The following is a 24042-nucleotide window of genomic DNA, read 5'->3' as shown; positions in this document are numbered from 1 at the left end:
TGACCTATTGTTTTTTTGTACAGATTATCTCGGCTCATGAAAGAGTGAGGTGGTAGACAGTGAAAAGACGATATGCTGACAGTGGGGCAGTCGGGCCACAGGTGGTTGCAACAAGCATTGGAATGAGTGAACAAGAAAAGAGGAGAGAGAGAAGCAGAGGAAAGAGAGAAAACTTAAAGTATAGGAGGGTTGAGTTATGTAGAATAAATTATTGAAGAAGAGAACATGATAAGGGATCGGAAGGACGTGTGAGAGTGGAGCAGTGTTTACTTGAAGATGTGGAGCAAAGAAGGGATATGACCACCTCAAGAAGGCAGTTTCACAAATAAGAGAAAAGAACAAAATAATGGAGGTTGGTGGTGAGCTTCGATTTTAAGAGTTTAAAATTGCGGGCTTTCTAAAAGAACACGTGCATTCTGGAGTTGCTGGGAAGCATCAGAGACCTGAGAGAATAGAGGAAGCAAGAGCAGAGGAGAGGCTATAAAAAAACAATAAAAAGAAAATAAACCAATGTCACCCGCAGGGTGACCCGTATCTTGCCAAAAGGTGACCACGTGTGACTTCTTTAAGGTCACACTGAGGTGAACAGAGCTGCTATCCACCAGGAGTGACTTCTTGAGGAATATCTGCCTACAAGAGATTCCGAAGAGATTCCGATGAGAATCGTTCTAGAGTAACCATGAAAAATATGCGTTTGCCTCATAACGTCACCAAATGACGTCATAATGTCTCAAGCTTGACATATCTAGAAAGCACTCATCGAGGTGTTCAATTTGATTTACTACACGATATGGTTCCTAAAACTTGAAAATTTGACCTTGGGGTCAAATATGTTTGACCTTAGGCGTTAACCATGAAGGTCAAGGCCAATCGCCACCAAAAATTAATCAGCTGAGCGCCAGACCATGAACTATATTCCCATGAAGTTTGAAGACGATCCGATCAAAATTACTCAAAAGATAAGGGTTTCGTCGACTCCCCTGATTTGCGACAGTGACCTTGACCTTTGACCTTGACCTTCAAAATTTTATGCGCTGAAAGGGACCTCTATAGGCCTCTGATATGCGAAGTTACAAAAATTTCCAATGATAACTGTGCTCTGCAATATTTTTTATACGTGATTACAGACAAAAAAATAAAATAATATAAAAAAACATCCGAGCTGACTTACATATCTTGCAAAAACTTCGTTTTGGCAAGATAAAAAGAGGCCACCATCATATCTGCAATGTGAAAGTATCAGGCATTTTTGCATCAGCTTCAGCACAGGAGGTGGCAATCATATTGAGAGCTTTTGATTCTACAGAATCGAGAAGAGATGGATATGAAGCTGGGATGGCAACCGATATATAGGGGAGAACAGTACTCCATTGGGTAACAGACAAAGACCTGGTAAGCTGAGTAGCTCTGGTTTTTCAAGGAATGACTCAGAACAAGAACAACAGAATATGCCTGTGACTAGTTTTGGAAACCAGCTTTGCAACATGGTCAGCCCAGGATAAGGCTTAGCTATTGGTGAGGCCAAAAAGTTAATGACACGTCTTACACTGGTTATCCGTGGGAATAGGTGGGACATTTTAATGATCCTTCCATCGCAATCGCGTATGATTGCCATTGAAAGACGCTCCATTTGTCAGAACCACATGTCATCAATTCCAGATCACCAGAGAGTGAGGCAGTTCTGCTGTCTGTCTCACTGGGATGTGGTACTGCATAGGACAATGAGGACTCATCAGCAAAAAACAAGGTGATTTTTCAAAGCATAAGAGAGGTCAGTTATGTTGATGACGAACAAGACTGGCCCCAAGATACTGCCTTGGAACACACCAGCTTCCACTGGGAGAATGGAGAGGAATACATTGTTAGCAATGCATTGACTGCAAAACTGGAGGGAATCGGAAAGGCAGGTGTGAAGGTGGCCTTGTCTGCTAAATGCCATTATTGATCAAAGAAACAAAAATATGCAGCTTCTCATTGTTTTGAAAACACAAGGTTACATTGTGAAAGGATAGCACAGTGCAGTTACCTCTGAGCTGTATGATTCTTAGATATAACTAATGGTGGCATCAAACTCAACACTGGTCTACCTTGAAGGAAAAGGACAGGGAGAGCATAAAAAGCTCGATCCACGTTATTTGAAGAGGGTTGTTGAGCAATAATAATGAGCCAATTAGGAAGGCACTCTTATTTTATAAAAAATTAAATCCCAAAATCCTTGCATGTTTACCGACAATCAGTGCGAGGGTTGTTTCACAAGATAAAGGAAATTCATAGTACTATTTTTCAATTTTACAATCGATTCTTACTTGCATATTGTGGGAGTTACGTTCCTGGAAAGCGTCACAAATCGCAAAACAGGGAATGCTAAAACTAAGGGCCCATGTGAAAAAGGGGGTTCGGTTCGTGGACTTAGGAAAAATGTAGAGGAAGATGGGTGCAGCCAAAAATAAACAAAAGACAATTTAAATAAAGTGTAAAATAAATCTAAATTGGCTTGACGACGAAGCAGATAAAACTTTAAGAAGCAGATAAAACGTGACCCTCCCTTCTGCTATGTGCTTTCAAAAAGCTCCCCAAATGGCCCCAATTAATCATTTAAATTGTTCCCCTTGGTAATCTGTTCATGTATTTCTTTTATAAATCATTCTGCCACTCTGCAAACCAGCAAACAAACTCCCCACCCCCACCACTCCCCTCCAGGGGAAGGTGTGTTGCTCACACAAGGTCATTACTTTTCTCTGCCTTTTTGCATTACAATCACTTTTGATCACTTTACACTTGCACATCATCATTACCAGTGTACGAGAAACTATGAAAGGTTTCTGGTACGAGATAACCACCGATGTGGACGTAAATGGTGAGACTCACAACTCTACTAAAAATTAAAAATAATAATTGAAAAAAATAAAAATATAAAAAAACACAAATGGTTGTAGTTAAGAGACATTATGGCAAAACTAGCGATACCCGTGCACATGCACAGGATAGCAGTACAACATAGCTGGTAGCAGACGACAGACCGTACACAGGGAATGACAAAAATACGCATTGTGCAAAATGCAAGTGGTACTATGGAACGCCAAGACTTCCCAAACATTGTCGGCATGTCCGCTAAGTTACACAGCAATTTCATAGGGATCATGTGACGGCGAGCCAAGTTTTTAGTGTGCAAGCTTGGTATTATAATAGAGAATAAGTATGCAGAGAAGGTGAAACCACAAAACTTAAACCTGCAATATTTAAGGGCTTGCTGTATGTATATATTGTTATGTCTGTGGGGGGGGGGGGGGAAGGGGGTTAGATATTACTATAGAGCAGATAGAGTAGCATGGTCCATGTACGAGTAAGTTAGCCAATCAATCTCGATGTAATAAGTAAGCATACGTGAGCTTAAGGATTGTCTTGTTTGAATGTGCACCATACAGGGGATGGTGCATAGTCATAATTAATTAGGGATTATGGTTAAGGAAATTGTGTGTATAAACCCCGATGTAAGCCTCAAGCGGGGGTGCCAGGAGACTCAGCGAGAGAGAGAGAGAGAGAGAGAGAGAGAGAGAGAGAGAGAGAGAGAGAGAGAGAGAGAGAGAGAGAGAGAGAGAGAGAGAGAGAGAGAGAGAGAGAGAGAGAGAGGCAGAGCTATCTATGGATGGCCTCAGAGGGTGAAAGCGTTACCTGGGGAGAAGAGGGAGGAGCTAATCGGGCGGTAAGGCACATGGTGCATGTGAGAGAGGACCACAAAGTTCTGTGGAAAAACAGGAGAAAGAGACCTGAGGAGAAAAAGGTGACTGAAAGGAGGATTCTGAGGAGAACAGCAAAGGAGACAGCCTGGTTTGCCTGCCTTTGCCCTGTGCTTGCTTGTCTGCCTGCTGCCTGTTCGTGGTCCTGCCCATCACTTGATCAAATGCTCGTGGATACTCGGCAACCATCCTCCCCCCACCTCCCCCCCCCATCACCAGAGCTGAGTCTCCCGGTTTTGTCCCTTTCCCCTCTGTGATCGAGTCTGGAGTGAGGCACCTTAGTTTCTTTAGATTTCTTTTATTCTCATTGTATATAATTATCAATTGCATTTCTTTCCTTCCCTCCCAACCCGCCGTCATATCTCTTTCGTCAGATCAACCTTCCCCTGGTTGTTTGTCGTTTGGCGAATTCAACAATGTTTTAAAAGAGCTAAAACTGTTTGGTACATCATGGGATTTTAACCACCCGCCACAACAAGCTCAACATTAGTTGTGCTGTTGACGCTACAATATACAGTGCCTTCAGAAAGTATTCACACCCCTTCCCTTTTGTCACATTTTGTTGTGTTACAGCCTGAATTAAATTAAAAATTTTGTCACTGATCGACACAAATGATCCCAAAATGAGAAAGTGAAAACATGATTTTCGAAATTTTTACAAATCAATTAATTTTATAATCTGAATTGCCTTGCATCGATAAGTATTCAATCCCTTTGCTATGACACTCCAAATTGAGCTCAGATGCATCCAATTTCCTTTGATCATCCTTGAGATGTCTCTCCAACTTGATTGGAGTCCACCTGTGACCAATTCAATTGATTGTGGATGATTTAGAAAGAAACACACCTTTCAATATGAGGTCCCACAGTTGACAGTGCATGTCGGAGCAGAAACTCGACCATGATGTCCAAGGAACTGTCTGTAGAACTCAGAGATAGAATTCTGAGGCATAGATCTGGGGAAGGATATAAAACAATTTCTAAAGTGTTGAAAGTTCCCAAGAGCACAGTGAGCTTCATCATTAGGAAATGGAAAGAATATGGAACTATCCAGACTCTTCCGAGAGCTGGTCATCCCATCAAACTGAGCAACTGGACAAAAAGGACCTTGCTCACCCCCTGGGCTGTTCCCGTCTCACATCTTGCTCAGCTTGACGCTGTGGAAACCAAGGCCTTTAAGATTATTTGAATGTCTCACAATGAAGTTAAGCTGAGACTATAAGAGTATTATTTCACCATTGCAGACAGGTTGGTGCTGTCTCTGTCTTCTACCACCTCCTTTCTGGTATTGCACACTCTGCCCTTTCCATGCATTGTCCCCCCTCCCCTGCAGGTTTCTGCAGGGCTAACCTGGTCCAACATCAACCCCCTTATGGTGAAACAACATAAATTCAGGATCACTACTCACCTCCACTCACTTGTTCCTCTTTCGTCCTTCCTGTGGAACAAACTTCCACATCCTCTTCAATCTCATCCTTCCCTCCAGGTCTTTAAGAAAGCTGTTCACCACCATATCAGATTGTCCCCAAAACAAAACCATGATCTTTTCTGCCCTCATAAACTCCCCCATCCCCACCCCCCCCCCCCCACTCTCATGCCCTCCCATTCCTTCAGAAACCCATTGTCCGCCTCCTTCTGTATTGGCTTTCGGCTTTGCTGCTGGTTCCCCCCCATTCATTTTGTCCTGTCGCGTCTTGATTCATTTAGCGTACGTGCACCAGCTCTTCCACGAGCCTCGACTATGTACAAAAACAAAAGTGCGAGTCACATTCAAGTGACAACGAACGGGATTTGCAACGTCACACTTTACACTTAACAGGATCACATCTTCTGTGTGCCGTACATTCAACATCATTTGTCACTTTGAAATGGTGCATTATGATTACATTCTTATAATGTATGTATTAAATGTATTATTTGTTGTATAATCTATAAATAAAGCTATGAAGGAAATGGTATTGATCCTTAAAAATATATATAGATAAAAATCAAAATAACAGCTCCCAAATTCGACCAGCATTTGCAATGACAATAAATAAGGCCCAAGGACAAACACTTCAAAGGGTTTGCTTCACCTGGACAAAAGCGTGTTTTCTCATGGACAACTGTATGTTGCTTTAATATCATGTGCAACAGGATTTCCCGGAATCAGGTATGATGACTGTCAACATCGCACATTTGGCAAAAATATTGTTCTCCCAATATCACTCCTGTATCCCACCAACAATTAAAACAATGTCAAAATGGCTTCAAAGTCTACACACCATTCAGACATCAACAATTTCATCTTCGAAAGGGACATCCACATTGATCTCATCACAACATTCATAAACCTCAACTTCCACCCTGGCTCCATGGAACAACAGGGTCAGTAATATATGTCAACATTGAAAGCCTGGTGTGTATCATCTCTACATATATCACATTCATGATGTAGCAATTGTCATTTCACTGCGTTATTTCGACAGTTATTGTAAAAGTATAGGAATAACTACTTATGATCAATCCCTACATGTGTTATATTGTGTTGTACTAGTTCCTTAATGAGCCTTAGGCAATGAAGAAAAACTGGTAGGATAACTTGTTCAAAGAAAGATTAATAAATAATCCCACATTCACTACTCATCCCAGGTGAGCCGACAGGAGTGAGGACCTCCAATGGCAACCAAATTTTCTCCGGTATTGAAAAGCACACAGTCAGTTAAATGGGTGATTGACAATCAATAACATGGATCGAATCACTTTGAACCTGGCAATGAAATACTTCAATCAATCCACTCTGACCTCTTGATGACAAAGAGAAGCAAAATAATTCTCATGAAAATTATATATATATATATATATATATATATATATATATATATATATATATATATATATATATATATATATATATATATATATCCATACCAACAGTTCAACTTTAAATTAACTTTTTTTAAAGCATCTTACATTAGGTCTGAAAAAGCACATGCTCCTCAGCAAAATAAGCACAAATACCAGTGTAACGTAAACAAATGCATTGTTGGGGTCATCTCTGACTACGCAATGTGGATTACAACTATGATTGACACACTGAGCTTGCACTCAGTTACCTTGCAGCCATCCTTTGAGCCACATCGGTATTGTCATGTTCGACACCCGTGTATACATGATCATATTAATAAATCACATTGACTCATGCCAATGTAAAATATTAAATCCTCAAAGCAACTCTCAAGCCTGTGATCAAAATAAAACCACGTTTCCTGATATAAAAATAATTTTCTTTTAAGATTGAACTGTGGTCAAATTACGACTGCACAACAAAACGCGATTAAAAGCAGTACACATATAAGAAAGGACAAATCAATCACTATTATGTAAAACAAAAGCAAGACTTGTAAACTATGTTGCGAGGCAACTTCAGGTAAGCAGAGAGTCTAGAGAATTGCTTTATGAAAACAAAATAAGTCATAACTTACAATCATAACCAATTCAGCGTTCAGCGGTAGTGGATCACACTACTCGAGCATGGCACCACATGTCCTGCGCATTTCCTGTTTTATTTTTTTTTACAGAGAACCGACTCCGGTATGAAAGGTGGGACGATGGGGTGGAGCAGCCAATTGAACACGGCAACCACACGCCCACCCCTTGCACCATTATCACCACCCACTAGGGTCAGCCTCACAAAGAAGCAAACAACGCACAATGGAACAAACTGGAGAAGAGATTCAGTTTTGGGTGTGTGGAGTGAGGCATGCAAGAATACCTCACCATAGTCATCTCTTTGTCAGGTGTTAGCTCTCTGCAACTACCAAGAACCTACTGGAATATGCAGTGCCCAGAAATTAAAATCCAAAATCCGTATTGCATTCTATGTATGAGTACATTGTATTTCAAGAACACACTTTTGAGAAACACGCACAATAGTCAAATATAAACCATGTAACCGTCCAAATTTACTGAACTTGAAAAATTCTCACAATGTTTGCAGAACAAATGTTTCCTTAAGTGCTAATTATATAATGGGAAGTATTGCTTACAAACAGAAGCCTTTGCATTGGTGGTATGCCAAAAAAAACAATTCGCAGGTGTATATTCTGACAATGTTATGGTTCATTGAACAACCAAGCATTTCCACAGTGCTGCTGTTTAAGGAACAAAAGCATTTTGTGGTTGAGGATAGGGGAGGGGGTGGGTATGGAAATTAATGGAAAATAAGGAATTACATGAGAGATTTTTGCATACTGTCGTCGATAATAATGATATGCCAGATAAAGTCTGTTAAAGACATGTTTGCACTGCTGCTTCCTGTTATCACAACGCCCCTGATAATGTTGTTGAATATATTCTGCAAATTTCAAAACCAATGTACGGCATTGAAAAAGTTATCCGAATGAGATGGTTACGATAGTCCAACACGTGCAAATAAAATACGAGTACAAGTAGAGGTACTGTGCATTCAAAGTACACTGCCCGCGTGCCAAATAAATAAATAACATATCCTCTAGCGCACGACATTACCGAGGCACCTTTGGTGCCTGGTGGTGCCTGGTGGTGCCGCCATGCAGCGCATGGAGATGGAATTGAGAGGGAACGGTGTACAATAACTGATTGATTAATTGCGTAATTTAAATAAATAAATCATAATCATAACATAATTCATTTCTTAATCAATTGGATAACAACATACTTAAACCACCAATGTTTCGTCTGAATCTGAAACTTTTGAAAAATTAATCAAAAAATGAATAATTAATCGATTAATGAATAAATAAATAAAAAATACCCTTCATAGCCAAATTACTTGGTCATTGCCGGGTCAAAATATCAGCTTCCTTGCTCAAAAGGTGCCTGAGATATCGCCGAGATGAGAAATAAAATAAATAAGTCATTAATAAATCAATAATAATTAAGTAATTAATCAGTTGATCGGTTAATGAAAAAATAAAAATATTGCCCGGAGAAACAAACAAGAAAGAAAACAAACAAACGGAGTGAAAACTGAGTACGCCCTATCCGCACGCATCATCACCGGGTGCCTTTGGTGCCCGGTGACGGAATAGCGAGGGGGCAGTGTACAATAACGAGATGTATTTACAAAAATAAATATATATATATTTACATACTTTTCCATCGTGATTGCAAAGCTTACCGAAAATTCAGTATTCGGCCACAATGGAAGATGATTTTAAAATGAACCTTTAATTATCATTAATATTATTATAACTATATAGACACGAATAATTACACAACGCCTTGCCAGAAAAAAAAATGAGTAATAGTGATTGCAAACAAATTTCATTTTAACAATGTATAAACAAACAAAATCAAATAAACACCGATTAGTATCTGGTAGCGTGTCCTTGGGCATCATACAGCATCAGGACTCTGTGGCACCTGGAAGTAAACTGTACCTCACAGCACATCTTTAAAAAGGAGATGGTTCTGGATGTATAACATGTGGCACTACAAACTTGTGATAAATGTGTTCCATACTGCAAAATAACTTGCTGGTACACAAGAAGCCCTTTCACTACAACACCAGCAAAGCATTGGGCAAAGTCCTGAAATAATGAATGTCATCCAACATGATGCTTGGTGTTGGCGTAATGGTTAGGGTGGTGGGCTTGGGATCCGAGGATCCTGAGTTCAAATCCCACTCGGCTGTTGAATTAATACCAGGTGGGGTTAACTCTGCCTGTCATCCTTCCGAGGTCGGCAAAATGAGTGCCAGCATGCTGGTATCCTGTGTCGGAGTGGTGACCCGTCCAGGATTGTGCCCAATAGCCGAGGAGACTGCTGAGGCAGCACCAACGCTCTGCACAGAGCATGATCCCAATGGATGGATGGATGGATGGATCCAACATACCCTGGGACTATAGATCTGGATCTGCTTTAAAGCCAACCTCTGCAAAGTGATATGCAAGAGATGAAACAAAATCTACTCCACATTTGGCACATCTTGATCAGGTTGTCATGCAGAATATCATCGATTCAATGCCTTCATGGATTTAAGGACTGTATGATGCCAGACGACATGCCACCAGATACTAATACATCATGTCCGTTCGATTGCATTTATTTCAAAGATTGTTAAAATTAGGTTTGTTTATCATCTACAAAATGTTCCTTTTATTCGGGTAGTGCACTGTATGTTGAATTTTTTTTTTTTTAAGGGTGGCATGTCTCAGACTATTATAACCAACATGTTCATATAACCTTTTTCACACTCCTTCTACAAGCAAAGAGTAGAAGAAACAAAGAAAAAAGACAAAATGTCATACCCCCATTGTTTTAGTAGTTTTGCTGTACAGAGTTAAATCGCTTGCCCATATACTTATTTACAACCAACATGACCGCCGGTCTACCAGTCAGCCATCGTTGATCAGATCACAAAATAAAATTAGGTGCAAGTGTATACCATTGTGTACTGTGCTTGTGCCACGTTTGAACAAGATCGAACAATGCATGTCGGATAAATGATTGGGGACACGTTAGGTAACAAAAGGGCTGCAAGTCAGCCATCTTGGATCTGATCTCAAAAAAATGACTAAATATATATATATATATATATATATATATATATATATATATATATATATATATATATATATATATAATATATATCTTCTTCTTCTTCTTCTTTCGGCTGCTCCCGTTAGGGGTCGCCACAGCGGATCATCCATTATGATCTGCATACTGATTTGGCACAGGTTTTACGCCGGATGCCCTTCCTGACGCAACCCTGGTCGCCTCTTACGACACAGGGATAAGGATTGGGTTTCACCATGATTCCGGGCTGCCCTACACCCTCTCATAGCGCGGCCCAGCACAGAGTTCCCGTCCTCAAGCGATCCTCCAACCCAAGCCTCCGAGTAGCCGGATTACAGGCGCACGCCACAACGCCCGGTATATATATATTTTATATATATTTCATATATAATGAATGTATGTCATCATTCATTAAATTATTTGTGCCGAGTTTGAAGAAGATCAATAAATGCATGTCTGAGAAAAGGTTGAGGACGTGTTCGATATAGAGTTTTTTACAACTAAAATGGACGCCTGTCTACGAGTCGGCCATCTTCGATCAGATCGCAAAACGAAGTGAAGTGCACGTCCATGCCATCATGTACTGTGCTTGTGTTACATTTGAACAAAATAAGACCATGCATGTTTGAGAAATGGTGAGGGACACATTTAAGTAACAAAATGGCCACCAGTCGGCCATCTGGGATCTGATCTCAAAAACAAAATGACGTGCTTATGCTAGCGATCATTCATTATCGGTCCGCCAAGTTTGAGCAACATCGGTAAATGCCTGTCCGAGAAATGGTTGAGGGCGGGTTCAACATCGGGTTTTTTAAAAACTAAAATGGCCTCCAGCCGGCCATCTTTGATCGCATCTTGAAACAAAACGATGTGCGTCTGTATACCTTCATGTGTTGTCTTTCTGCTAAGTACAAATAAAATCGGTCCATACATGTCCGAGATATGGTTGCAGAGGCACACATGCACGGACACGAAAATCAAGACCAAATCCAAAAGCCCCCGTTTCGGACTAAGTCCATCGGAGGATAATAATGGTTAAAATATCCAAAGCCAGCAACCAACTGGACATCCTCTGTGATGCAAAGTCCTTCCTTGGCACACCTGAGCTACTATACACCTACAAGGCTTTCATCAGCAGCATGGTGGAGTACTGCTCTCCCCTCTGGGCTGGCGCCATTTCCTCATATCTTGATGAGCTCAACTCTGTGGAAACGAAGGCTTTCAAGATCACTGGAATCTCTCACGATGGAACTGAGTCTATGGGCTTATCACTTAGCCATCACCGACAGGTCGGTGGTCTCTCTGTCTTCTTCCGCCTTATTTCTGGTTTTGCACTCTTGCCCTCTCCGTGCTCTGCCCCCCCCCCAATCAAAGTATGTGCATAACGCACGCAGTCCACCAGAAACCTCCCCCTCGTGAAACTGCTAAATCCAGAACCACTTCCTCTTTTTTTGCACATGTGGAACTGCCTTCGAGACAACTCTTCGATCTCATTCTTCCCTATGGGTCCTCAAGACAGCTGTTCATCACCATCTCAGGTCATTCCCCATCCAAAATCAAGATCTTGTCTCTTCCCATTAAAACCCCCACACCCTTTCCAAAATTTTGCTTATGTATCCATCTTGTCCACCCCTTCCTCCAACCCTCATTGTTACCTGCATCCCTTGTTTGTCTGTCTCGATATACCTTCTCCCTCCACCCTGCTATTGGCATTTCCCCTTTCTCCTGCTGTTGCCTTTATTTTGTGTCCAGTTTTTTTCTGTGTCCAAGCAAATCCATGAGCCAAGACCATGTATTAAAAAAAAAATTATCAAATTAAAAGTGCTTTTCTCCAACTACTGCCCCCAAAATACAACCGGACCAGTAATGTTAAAGAGCCAAGAGTCTGACTTTCTCGTGTTGTCAAAAAGAAACTTTCTTCAACGAGGAGAAAAATTGAAAAATAAAGCAAACAGTTCCATGGGTCATCTCAGCCATGCCAAGTTCTCATTTTCATAGCATGCCCACCCACCCCACCCCTCTCAGTATGCCCTCTCATTCAGGGTGGATGCAAAGGTTTATAAAATGGCAAATCTATCCTATGCCAATGACATAATGTGTTTTTGTCTCTAAATTTCAACTCCAGCTTGCTAAGAAGCAAAGATTGACAAAAATGCATAATTAAGCAAAAAAAATATAAAGTTGAAGCCCATGCGTTAATGGATATGCCGCCATCCACGTAAGATGTCAACATACTGTTACGTGTGATCTTAATTAAGGGTCACACGAAAAATGGAGAGAGCATGAGAGAGAAAAGATACAAGTTGAAGAGAGAAAACATCAGGTGCTTCCAACTCGAGTTACGATATGCACATTTTTTTTCCCAAGGTCACATGATCTGTTGAACCCAAAATTAAATCAGTTCATCTTTGTTTTGCAGTCCATACTTGTGCCAAGTTTGGTTGAAATCCCTTCTGTGGTTCACAAGTTATCGTGGTCATGAGAATATTCTACACACGCACACACGGATGGACGGATGACCCAAAAACGCAATGCCTTCGGCTGCGGAGGCGTAAAAATGTGCACTAGTAACTAAGATAATCAAAATTCACGTGCAATGTTAACTGCAACCAGGAGTATCCATTCAGAGATCTCATTATATATAATATATACAATATACTATATATATATAAACAATTGACCCTTCCCACACTTTGTGGGAGGGATCAATTGTTTATATAATCCGAGCCACCTGGGTTGAGTTGATTGGCTATTCCCTCCATTCACATGTGAGAGATGTAGGTGAGTCTACATACATATATATATATATATATATATATATATATATATATATATATATATATATATATATATATATAATTATGTTTTTTTTTTTACTGCATTTTTCGGCCGACAAGTTGAATGGGGAGTACAAGTCGAATTGGCTATTTTTCCCACTTTTCCTTCCTTCGTTCTTAGATAGGTCGAGTTGGAATACAAGACAAAGCAAAATCAACTACAGTAGTTCGCAAAACTGTCAGTCAGAATGATGGAGGTGTCAATTCCTCCCTGTGTACACAGCGACAATAGACAAATGCGCATCACCGAGGCTCCCAAGCATGTACCATATGTAATACCCATAGCAGTTAACATACAAATAGCAAGAACCAATCACATCTCCCACCTGTAATTGGAGGGAATAACTAATCAGCTCTCACCTAATCAATGACCTCAGGTGGCTAGATTTCCATAAATGAACCCCCACACTCTTCCGGCCAAAGAAAGCTGCATAAAGCAACCAAGAAAATTGACTCAATATAAGCCCTTTGCCATTTCAAACCCTACCAGGGTTCCTCCACAGCTAACGACATTCACAAGTAGTATATGCATGACAATCCCAATGCTACATGCCCCCCTCAGCTACCATGTACTAAAAGTACATGCTGTACCATGCTCCACTTACAGAGCATCAGTGTTGCTGAAGCAGTTTCTTGGCAAGGGTTATATTGAGTGGTTTTCCTTTGCCTTCTCAGCGTTGTTTGTCTCTTTTCTAGCCTCTTGTAAATGTTGAGCATCGAGCAAGGAAGCAGCAGGTACCATTTTCTTATTATAAAATCTTTGGTAGGACTTGGCTGGGGTTTGAACCACAGACCTCCCAGACTCAGAGCCAATGTGCACACATAAGATGAGACAAACACAGATTCCACAAATCACCGTTCCAAATTCAAATCAGTTACACTCATCAAGGGATAAGCTTAACAAAAGTTAACCATAAAATATGCTTGCTGTAAGGTTCAGGGATTATTAAATCCAGAAGCAGCCAATAGCTGTAAAGTTGATCTCTGGTCAAGCTTTCGTGTTAGTCGAGTTATGATTACAGATTAAAACTAGAGGGGGAGCACTCGGTAGAGTGCAAAACCTCCGCCGCCAATACTGCTAGGTCACTCAAGTGAACCTGATATCCTATTCATTCAATTTGATGTCAACAGTGCTCACAGAGTTATAGTTTGCAACTTTCCCTTTTACTTTTAACTTTTAGATACTCAACTAGAACTGCCACTTTATAACTGCTGGCAGTGATGACCGGGTACCCAGTCCATCCGCCTTTGACACAACTGATACAACATGAGACTTAAATCATAGTCGCAGTTTCGCATTCATCGGATAAGCGGTGCCAAAGAAAACATTATTTAATGGTGATAGAAACACAGGCATGCTTCGAGACGGCACGGAACAGACGAGTTACGAACCGGGCAGCACAAAGCGTTCAATTTCCTTATAACTGGCGAACAGATTCAAATAATTAAATAATTCTGGCTGCCAAACTGCGTGACCGATCAGGTTGAAATTTTAAGCTTTTGTTTCGCATGTCGGCTACATTACAAATCTGAAGTTTCGTATATCCAGAAGCAGCGGTTCCAGAGTAAACATTAATTAATATTTATCCTTCAATCCAAGATGGCGGCCAAACCGTGTGACTTGTGACGTCATAATTTTCACCACTTGTGGAAACACGATCGGAGATGATAAGTGCAAATTTTCGCTTCGCTAGGTTAAGCAGTTCCAGAGAAAACATTATTTAATATTTTTCTTAAAACCAACATGGCTGCCAAACCCTGGGCCCGATCCCGTTGAAATTTCAAACCTTCATTCCGCATGACTGTTCCACCATAAAGATGATGTTTCACATTTATTGATGCAGTAGTTCCAGAGAAAACATTAATTAATATTTTTCCTTCAATCCACGATGGCTGCCAAACGTTGCGTCGTACCTCAAAAGGGGGTGAGAACTTTTTATTCGTCATGGAGAGGCGGTCATAGTGGTGGAGTTTCGCCTGGATCTGTTCAGTCCTTGCAGAGAAAAAGACGTTTAAAGATATTATTTTTTAATCCAAGATGACTGACGAACCATGTGACCTATGACATCACAAATTTATATTCTGCTTCCAACTGGGTACTGGAACACGTTTGTGAAGTTTCGTGTTAATCGGTAAAGGTGCGTTTTTCTATCCAAGATGGCCGCCAAACCATGTAACGTGTGACGTCATAATTTTTACCATGCGTGCATGCACGATAGTAGATGATAATTACAAATTTTCGATTCGTTTGGTTAAGTGGTTCCAGAGAAAACATTATTTAATATTTTTCTTAAATCCAAGATGGCGGCCAAACCGTCTGACGTATCAATTCGAAATTAACAAACTTATATCGCCTACGTGTCCCGAATATAGTTCTGAAATCTCGCCTTCATCGGACCAGCACTTCTGGAGAAGAAGATGTTTAAAGTTTTTAGGGTTTTTTCAAGATGGCCACCAAACCATGTGACCGATCAAGAAGAAATTAACAAACTTGAGAAAGGACCTCATGCGGAATATATCTGTAAAGGTTCCTCTCGATCTGTCTTTCCGTTCTGGAGAAGAAGATTTTTAAAATTTATTCATTTTCAATCCAAGATGGCTGCCGAATCATGTGACCTCTGATATCATAAATTTAAATTCTGCTTTCCATCGTCGACCCGAACAAGTATGTGAAGTTTCGTGTAAATCGGATAAGGTGTATTTTTCTATCCAAGATGGCCGCCAAACCATGTGACTTCTGAGGTAAAAAAATTTTTTACCATGTATGTAGACTTGAGGGAGGAAGGCACTTGCAAATTTTCGCTTCGATGGGTTATGAAATACCAGAGAAAATATTATTTAATATTTTTCTTAAATCCAACATGGCGGCCAAACCATGTGACCTATCACTTTGAAATTAACAAACTTGCATCGCATACATTTCACGAATATAGTTCTGAAATCTCGCCTTCATTGGACCAGCGCTTCTGGAGAAGATGTTTGAAGGTTTTAGGGTTTTATCAAGATGGCCGCCAAATCATGTGATGTATCAACAACAAATTAACAAACTTGAAAGAGGACCTCAGGGGGAATGTACTTGTAAAGTTTCGCCTCAATCTGTCCAGCTATTCTGGAGAAGAAGATTTTTTTTAAAAACACTAAAAAACAAGATGGCGGCCGAATTAAGTCACCGATGACGTCAAAATATATTTTTTCTACGATGAATTTTTGAGTAGATGACGCTCAAGAAATTTCAAATTTTTGCAAATGTGGCGTTCTACTTGACGAATTTTTACTGGGATACCTCTTCACTAATGACGTCACGAAAAATCACACGTATTCCCGAGAGGGAGCTTGTTAAAATGTATGGAGCGAAATTTTTTTACCCTAGAAGGTTTCCGAGATACAGAGGTCCAAAGTTTTTCTGTTTTTTCAAGATGGCGCCCGTACCACGTGACCTATGACGTCACAATTATCAATTATGTATGCTATCAAAAAAGATACATATTTGGTGAAAATTTTGTGTCGATTGGTCTTACCATTTCTGAGAAAATGGCATTTAAAGCGAAAAAAATCTGGAAATTTTTCAAATTTACGGCGGAAGAAAAATAATAATAAACTTAAGAAAAACAATAGGTTACCCAGTCCATTTGACTGGGTACCCTAACAATAGGTTACCCAGTCCATTTGACTGGGTACCCTAATTAATTCGTCATAACTAGATTCCTTGAGACTATCCCTGTGTCGTAAGAGGCGACCAGGGTTGCGTCAGGAAGGGCATCCGGCGTAAAACATGTGCCAAATCACTATGCGGATCATACGGATGATCCGCTGTGGCGACCCCTAACGGGAGCAGCCGAAAGAAGAAGAAGAAGAAGAAGAAGAAGAAGAAGAAGAAGAAGAAGAACTAGATTCCTTGAGACAGAAATTGATTTTACGTGGGTATATCCACCTGAAGTTCCAAAATCAGCCGCAATTATAATTTTGGCATGTTTTTTGTTGGAAATCACTTAAAACATGAAGAAATGCAAAAAAAAAAAAATTCAAATATTTTTTCAAATTGGCCGCCATAGCGGCCATATTGGATTTTGGACAAGTCCAAAATCTCATGGCATGATCCTTGGACCATACCTAACCCCCCCACCAAGTTTCGTCGAAATCCGTCAAGGAGTTTTTCCGTAATACTGTTCACAAACAAACAAACAAACAGAAAGGGGTGAAAACAGTAACCTCCGATCTTCGATGGCGGAGGTTAACTAGAAGGGCACTCGGTGGAGCGCATACCTCTACCACGTAATACCTGATCCATGAGAACATATTGGGCCCAGTACATTTTTGAAATATCATGCTATATATTGTTTTTAGCCAGATCTCTCCACGGTGAAGAATCACTTAACAAATTCTCGGAGCCGGATCCGGATCTGAATCTTCACCAAAATCGAATCAGTTAGTCCTTCTCACACACCTGTCCACCTGTCCTTCTCACACACTCACACCTGTCCACAAAATTTCATCCGGATCAGTCCACAACTTTTCGAGATATCCTGCACCCAAACAAACAGACAGACAGACAGACAGGTGTGAAAACATAACCTCCTTCCACCTTCGGTGGTGAAAGTTTATATATACGTTGCCTAGCTCTATTTGCAATCACTTTATTCCTACACGTGACAATAATGGCAAGCATAACTGTCGCTAAGAATAATTAATAAATCATCTGCCGAGATGGCAAATCGGTTTGAGATACGTTTGGATCATTTCGGGAGTAATAAGAAATGATAAGCAAAAGTACTGTATCGCAGCTGTTTATTATCTTGTTTGGAGAAACAAGATGTACAGACTGGAGATTCATACTCACAAAGCAAAAAAACAAAACAATATGAACCGGTTTAATTTCTAGTCTCATTCAATGCTTACACCATGTAATACGGTCCTGTCACAATTCTCAACATGCAAGTTGCTTCATTTACTCAAGGTCGTTTGGAGAGAGGATTTTTTTTCCCTTCAGATTTTTTTGGATAGAATGTCAAGGCTCATGGAGGAGCGAGAACACAAAACGGATCAGGGTGTACTAACAGAAGGAAAGTGGGGGTGGGGAGACACCACCAGCAGGGCTGAGACAAAATAGAGGAAGACTTGGCCATAAGGGACGTGGGGAAGAATTGGAGCAAGGGGGACGACACAGGGGGGTGAACAAGATGGATACAGCCACAAACTTTCAATCACAGAAATGGAAGGAAATACTGGAAACCCAGAAATAGATGAACTAGGGTATGGCTAATGGGGGTAGAAAAGATCATGGTCGTGGACAGCTGTTTTGAAGCCCTGGAGGGAAGAATGAGATTGAAAAGACTGAGGAAGTTGGATCCACAGGCAGGAAAAACAGAAGAAGAAAAAAAATAAAGAACAAATGAGTGTCGGTGAACAGTGAATCTGGATTTTGGGAGTTTCACCAGAAGGATGTTTCCACAAAATAACATACGAGTTCTATTATGTAAAAATGGCCACAAGTTTCCCGAGATTAACAGTTATTCAATTGCTCTTCCAGGTATCAGGGAGACTGAAAACAATACTGCCATTCCAGTTGTGGCTCCACTCAAAAGAGAGAGAGAGAAAAAAGCATCGTTCACCAGGACTTTGCAAGGTCCATGCCAAACACAAAATATGAGAAGTGAGGTTAACACAAAATATGAGAAAGAAGTTCAAACCAAATAAGTAAATGAGGCAAATGGATTTGACACGCCGTACTTGCCACAACTTATCGGCGGCTTTCACATCGCTCATACTGACTTTATCACATCAAAAGAAGAAAACAATTTCAGCTTGAGACAGTTATTACATGATGCTGTGGCTGGAGTTAGGAGAACAGCTTTGTAGAAGAATGCACAAAAAATTGTTGCATACTTAATTGGTGTGAATTCCATTCTCATGAACAAGCAGTGAGGGATTTTCAGCATGCACCGCTGGGTGGAACGGTAGCCTGTCTCGAGAGAGCTATCAGTCAAACTATATTCATGACAAATGGAAAACCAGTCCGAATTGTGGAGGCTAGTGGTGTTCTGCGTTGGCGGACAGGTAGAACAATGGAAGGGATCAGTAGAATGTTGATCAAAGTGTGCAAAACAGCCGTGAAGGCAAAGGAGAAGCTTTCGAACGTTAACCCTGAGTCGGAGTTTGATGATGATGATGATAATAATAATGATGCTGATGATGATGGTGATGATAATTTTAATGTGCATGACTAAAATAAATGAGAGTTTAAATCTTCCACTGACTGAAGAGTTGAACAAGGTAAAAAATGATTTGATAAATCTGGTTCACATTTCCAATCACTGTGATCGCTTTAAAAGATCATAAAACAAGTATGAAAAGGGAAACACAAAGTCAACAAAAAAAAAAATGTAAAATTCTCAGCAAAAGTGAGAAATCATTTCTGCAAGTTGGCGAAAACAATCACCGAACTTGACCGAAAAAAGAACTGCACAAGAGTGGCCCCAGAAAAGTATACGACAGAAGGGTGAACTTCCATAAAGAGAAAGTGCTTACACAAATTTAACTTGTAAGCTCCGAAACTGACCACATCATCGTCTCCAAATTGGATGCATCATGAACAAGGATTCAATTGTCCACCTAATGCCCAACACATTGCATTCTTGCGAATGCTCAATCCCCTTGAGATGCAGCCAATTAAAATACATTCCAGCAAAATGGACGACACACGTGGAAGCACAAGTTTGTGCAGGAAATTGAGGTTATTGAGAAACTTGCACAAAAGAAAGAAAAACAAATAAACAGTCATTCAAACATCGATATTTAATGGATAAAAAAAATAAAATTGATTTCCATTCGAGCAGCAGTTAATTCAAAAGACTGGATAAATTATACTATAATTAGAGAAGTGTCTGTTTGACTTCGATGCACTCCTGAACCACTAGACAAACTCGGCCTCATGTTCACACCTTCCTGCTTACCAGCTCCATCACCATGATAAACTTGAGTGGGCCGAGAGAGCTGCCCTGCCTCAAACCGATGTTTACGCTGAACCACGGACGTACCTGGGGTATTAACAAGTAACATTACAAATGGATTACAGTACTGTACCTGCAGTAAGCAAATTAGAAATAAGAAAAAAAAAACTGCAGGACATTAAAAATTCAGCAAACAGGTAATACTGCTTGGCATTGATCCTTACTATAATTCACAGACCGGTGTTTGTGGGTTTGTTAATTGACGGAATCCTTCGGATTTTGGCAATTGTGTTGGTCGGTTGTGTGTGTCATTCTGTGTGTCTGTCTTTCTGTTGGGTGGTCGCTCAACTACCCTTAGTCTCAGGTTTTCCGTCTGTCTGTTTGTTTGTATGTAATGGACAGCTCTGGAGGCCAGAGGAGTCAACCGATTTTGATGAAACTTGACTGGTAGGTTCATACCAGGATCTAGTTGTATGCTTTTAAGCACCGTTGCTATGGACGCCACCATTGCCTAGCAGCGGGACTTGGAAATTTTTGAAAAAAAATCCGAAAAAAAATTCCCCGAAAATCAAAAATCGGCTTCCGCGCTTTTATGTGCACTATAATCAACCTCTTTGTCAAAAACTTTCAGCCCGATCTGTCAAAAACGGTATGACTAGTATGCAATTATATTATTATATGCTTTCACCCCAACGTTCGCGTTGGGATTCCCTAACGTAGGGTTCGGGAATCGAACACAAATGATGAATGGACAGTTGCTCGTCATGTTCCTATATGGAACAATGAATGGCAAAAATGCCATCTGATGTGTTCTGTTATCTACATATTTCAGATTCGCCTTAGACTAGCGACCACCCATGTCGCATACCGGCTTGTCTGTTTGTTTGTGTGTTTGTTTACCCTGTAGCAGCCACACCGTTTCAGCGATCATGACCAAACTGGGTACAGACATCGGCCATGGTCCAACTTAGACACTTGTCGTTTTTGGTGAATCTAGGTCAAAGGTCAAGGTCAAGGTCACCGTAAAACCGAAATTCTTATTTTCGCAATAACGTCCGCTAAAATGGTCGTATCGACTTCAAACCAAATCCAAAATGTGCATCTTCCAATACTGCATCCAACCATATGTCTCATTGGGGTGTCACACCAACACCCTTCTTAGCGGTCGGGGGTCGAATGTCAGGGGGGGGGTCGGGTCAAAAATATCAAATTGCGATAAAAACGCCATTTCAAGTCCGATTGAGTTCCAAGTTATGATCATGACCAAACTAAGTGCTATAACTCATTAAACAGTAGCACTGTCGACTTACAAGAACCAAATAGATTTCCAGGTTTTTGTTTTTTCAGAGATCATGGAGATATGACAAAGTTATTCTGGCAATTCCTTGCTCAACGAGCAATTTCATTTGTTTGTTTGTTTGTCTGTCCGGCTGCTCCTCGTACAGTTCTGGGCCACTCACATCCAGACTTGCTACAGAGGATCAGCATGACCCCAATTAATCTATCGGGGTGTTTTTCTATTTCCCAGTCGTCTTGTGGGGGGGGGGTGAGGGGTGGGGGACGCAAATTCTCGATGTAAATGTGTATTGTGTAGCGCCGCCTCCAGGTGGGGGAGGGTATTACAAGTCTCCACCATTTACAGTGCAGTAAGGCGTTTTGAATTATTAGAAGTAGGTATGTTTTTGCTTCATGCATGTAACCCAAGTTATTTATTTTTCTTGTACGGAGCTGTCAGTTGCCTATACACCACCCAAATAAAAGCAGGTGTTAGAAGAACTTGTTGCATGCCTTGAACAAGACCGCCCGTCGGGTGGGTACTCTGCGACTATAACAAACTGACATCAAAGCAAAGAACAAATCATGACCTTTCCTACAACGCATAATGCCCTGGTAACTTAGAGCAAGCTTGCTTATAATTGGTGGAGAAAGCTAATGACAAAAAAGCATTTCTGTGATCGTGCTATCGTGTTTTATATGAGGAATCTTGAGAAGAATTTAAAAACTGTCAACAGTCTACTCTCAACAGCCACTTCAAGCCATCAACATCTGCTCCATCTTCCGACGAACTCATGCCAAGCACGTCATCAGCTCCACCTCCTCCTCCTCCTCCTCCTCCTCCCATCAACCACCACTTCCACCACCTCCCACCCTGCAATGCAATGCTGTGTTCCTGCTCCGTGTTTATGTTTGGTTCTATGTACGATGATATAACGATGGTTTTAGTTCTGAGTTAGTCTTTATTATTAGGTAAATAATAATATTATGATGTCACTTGCAACTAAAACCATCGTGAAATCATCGTACTGGTATTTCAACACTCCCAATGGCACCCCCTACCCCACTTGTCACCCGGGGTGGACCGCCCTCCCCGCACCCCCCTTAGTACGTCAGTGCAATGAACTACTCAGACATCCCAGGACCAACCCTAAACTCTTCTCTTCATTCACTTTCAGTACATCCTTTCCACCAAATTAACTTCTACTTCCGGCACTCCCATCAATCTCAGTGTCACCATCACCATCTCTCCCAGGACAGTGTAATATGCCCTCCCTAGGTCCACAAATCCAAATGCTATTTCACCTTGCATGTCCAACCTCTTCTCCACCAGCTGTTCTACTCCCATCTCCATATCCACACTCTTCGTTATCCTCCTACCCAAAATCCTCTCCAGCACCTTGATGGCATGACTAAGGAGAATAACACCCCTGTAAATCCCTGAATCTTCAACATCGTACTTCTCCTTCCATATTGGCACAATTAACCCTGTCCTCCAATCCTCCAGAATTGAACCCACTCTCATACCGACATTCAACAGCCTCTTCATCCAACTCGATCAGACTTCTCCCATTGCAATCATCATATCTGTACACACCTCGTCAATGTAGACACTCTTCCCTTCTTCATCTCTTCAATGCCGTCCGCACTTCCTCTTCCGTGATTTCCACCAACTCCATTTTCCCCTTCACATAACATGGTAGCTCCAGCTCACTGTTGCTTCCTTCCTGGTTCAACAGCTCTGAAATATCCTTCCCACACCTTCAATACTGCCCCCTCTTTATCACCCCTCCCTCCTTTCATGTCCTCACTATCCTCATCCCTGTCGCAAGCCAATTTATATATCATCTTCCTCCAACCATCCTCTTCCATATCATTCCTCACCTTATCCACAGCTATCATTGCTGTTTTCTTCTTCTTCTTCTTCTTCTTCTTCTTCTTCTTCTTCTTATGCCCATGCAAGAGCAAGAACTCCACATCCAGCTGCCTCCCTCCACCCCCATCCCATCCTTGATCTTCTCAATCCTCTTCCAAACCTTCTTTTCACCATCTACCTTTGCTACTTCTTCCATTCACCATACCTGGTTTCTATCCCTTGACGATGCACCCTTTCCTGATGTCCTTCCACGCAAAACTTCTACAATTCCCCCAAAACGAGTTTCCGTACTTCTTGCACTCCTCATGCAAACCTTTGTTGTTGTTTTTTGTATACCTTGTCGAGGCTCGTATAAGAGCTAATACGCAATGCATAGCGAGGGGGGGGGCATGAGACAAGAGGGGCGGGAGTGGGAAGGACAAAACAGTGGGGAACAGAGACATTAGGATATCTGTGGAAGGGAGAGGGATGGGGCGGGGAACACGGGGTATACACAATGGACATTACAGGGACTTTCAGGAAGAAAAGCAGGGAATTTGAAGGAGGTGGGTTTGGGGTGGATTAACGGGGGTAGAAAAGTTTTGAAACATCCTCCAGTGACCATCAACGAGCACATGGTCAATCTCCTTTGCCACACCGCCAGCGTTGGAATCCCAAGTCCAGCGATGAGCCTGTGGGCGCTGACACCATTACCAGCCACCCAAACTAGAACGGCACTGTTAATAAAATAATTTCGCATTTGGTGAGTTTCTTAATAAAACTAGAACGGCACTCAGTTGAGCACATACCTATGTCAGGCTGAACAGTTTGTTTTATATCCCACTGATAGG

The 24042-nt window shown here is 41.1% G+C and overlaps 1 protein-coding gene across 4 annotated transcripts in view; it reads right to left on the bottom strand.

The window, feature by feature from the left end:
- SHROOM2 (shroom family member 2) overlaps positions 1 to 24042 on the bottom strand; it is a 218042-nt gene that overhangs the window by 158442 nt on the left and 35558 nt on the right. Inside the window, exon 1 of one of the 4 annotated variants that reach the window (XM_085851970.1) lies at positions 7202 to 7292. The exons of the other annotated variants lie outside the window; for them this stretch is intronic. The gene's annotated coding sequence lies outside the window, so the exon portion shown is untranslated. Of the gene's footprint in view, positions 1 to 7201; positions 7293 to 24042 lie in introns of those variants that run through there. 4 annotated transcript variants of the gene reach the window in all.

The sequence above is a fragment of the Eptatretus burgeri genome, chromosome 13 (assembly GCF_056783735.1).
Source record: "Eptatretus burgeri isolate ZD-2024b chromosome 13, Ebu_testis_v1, whole genome shotgun sequence".
Lineage (NCBI taxonomy): Eukaryota > Metazoa > Chordata > Myxini > Myxiniformes > Myxinidae > Eptatretus > Eptatretus burgeri.
The sequence above is the reverse complement of the archived record's forward strand: the minus strand, read 5'-3'. Positions and strand labels throughout refer to the sequence as shown.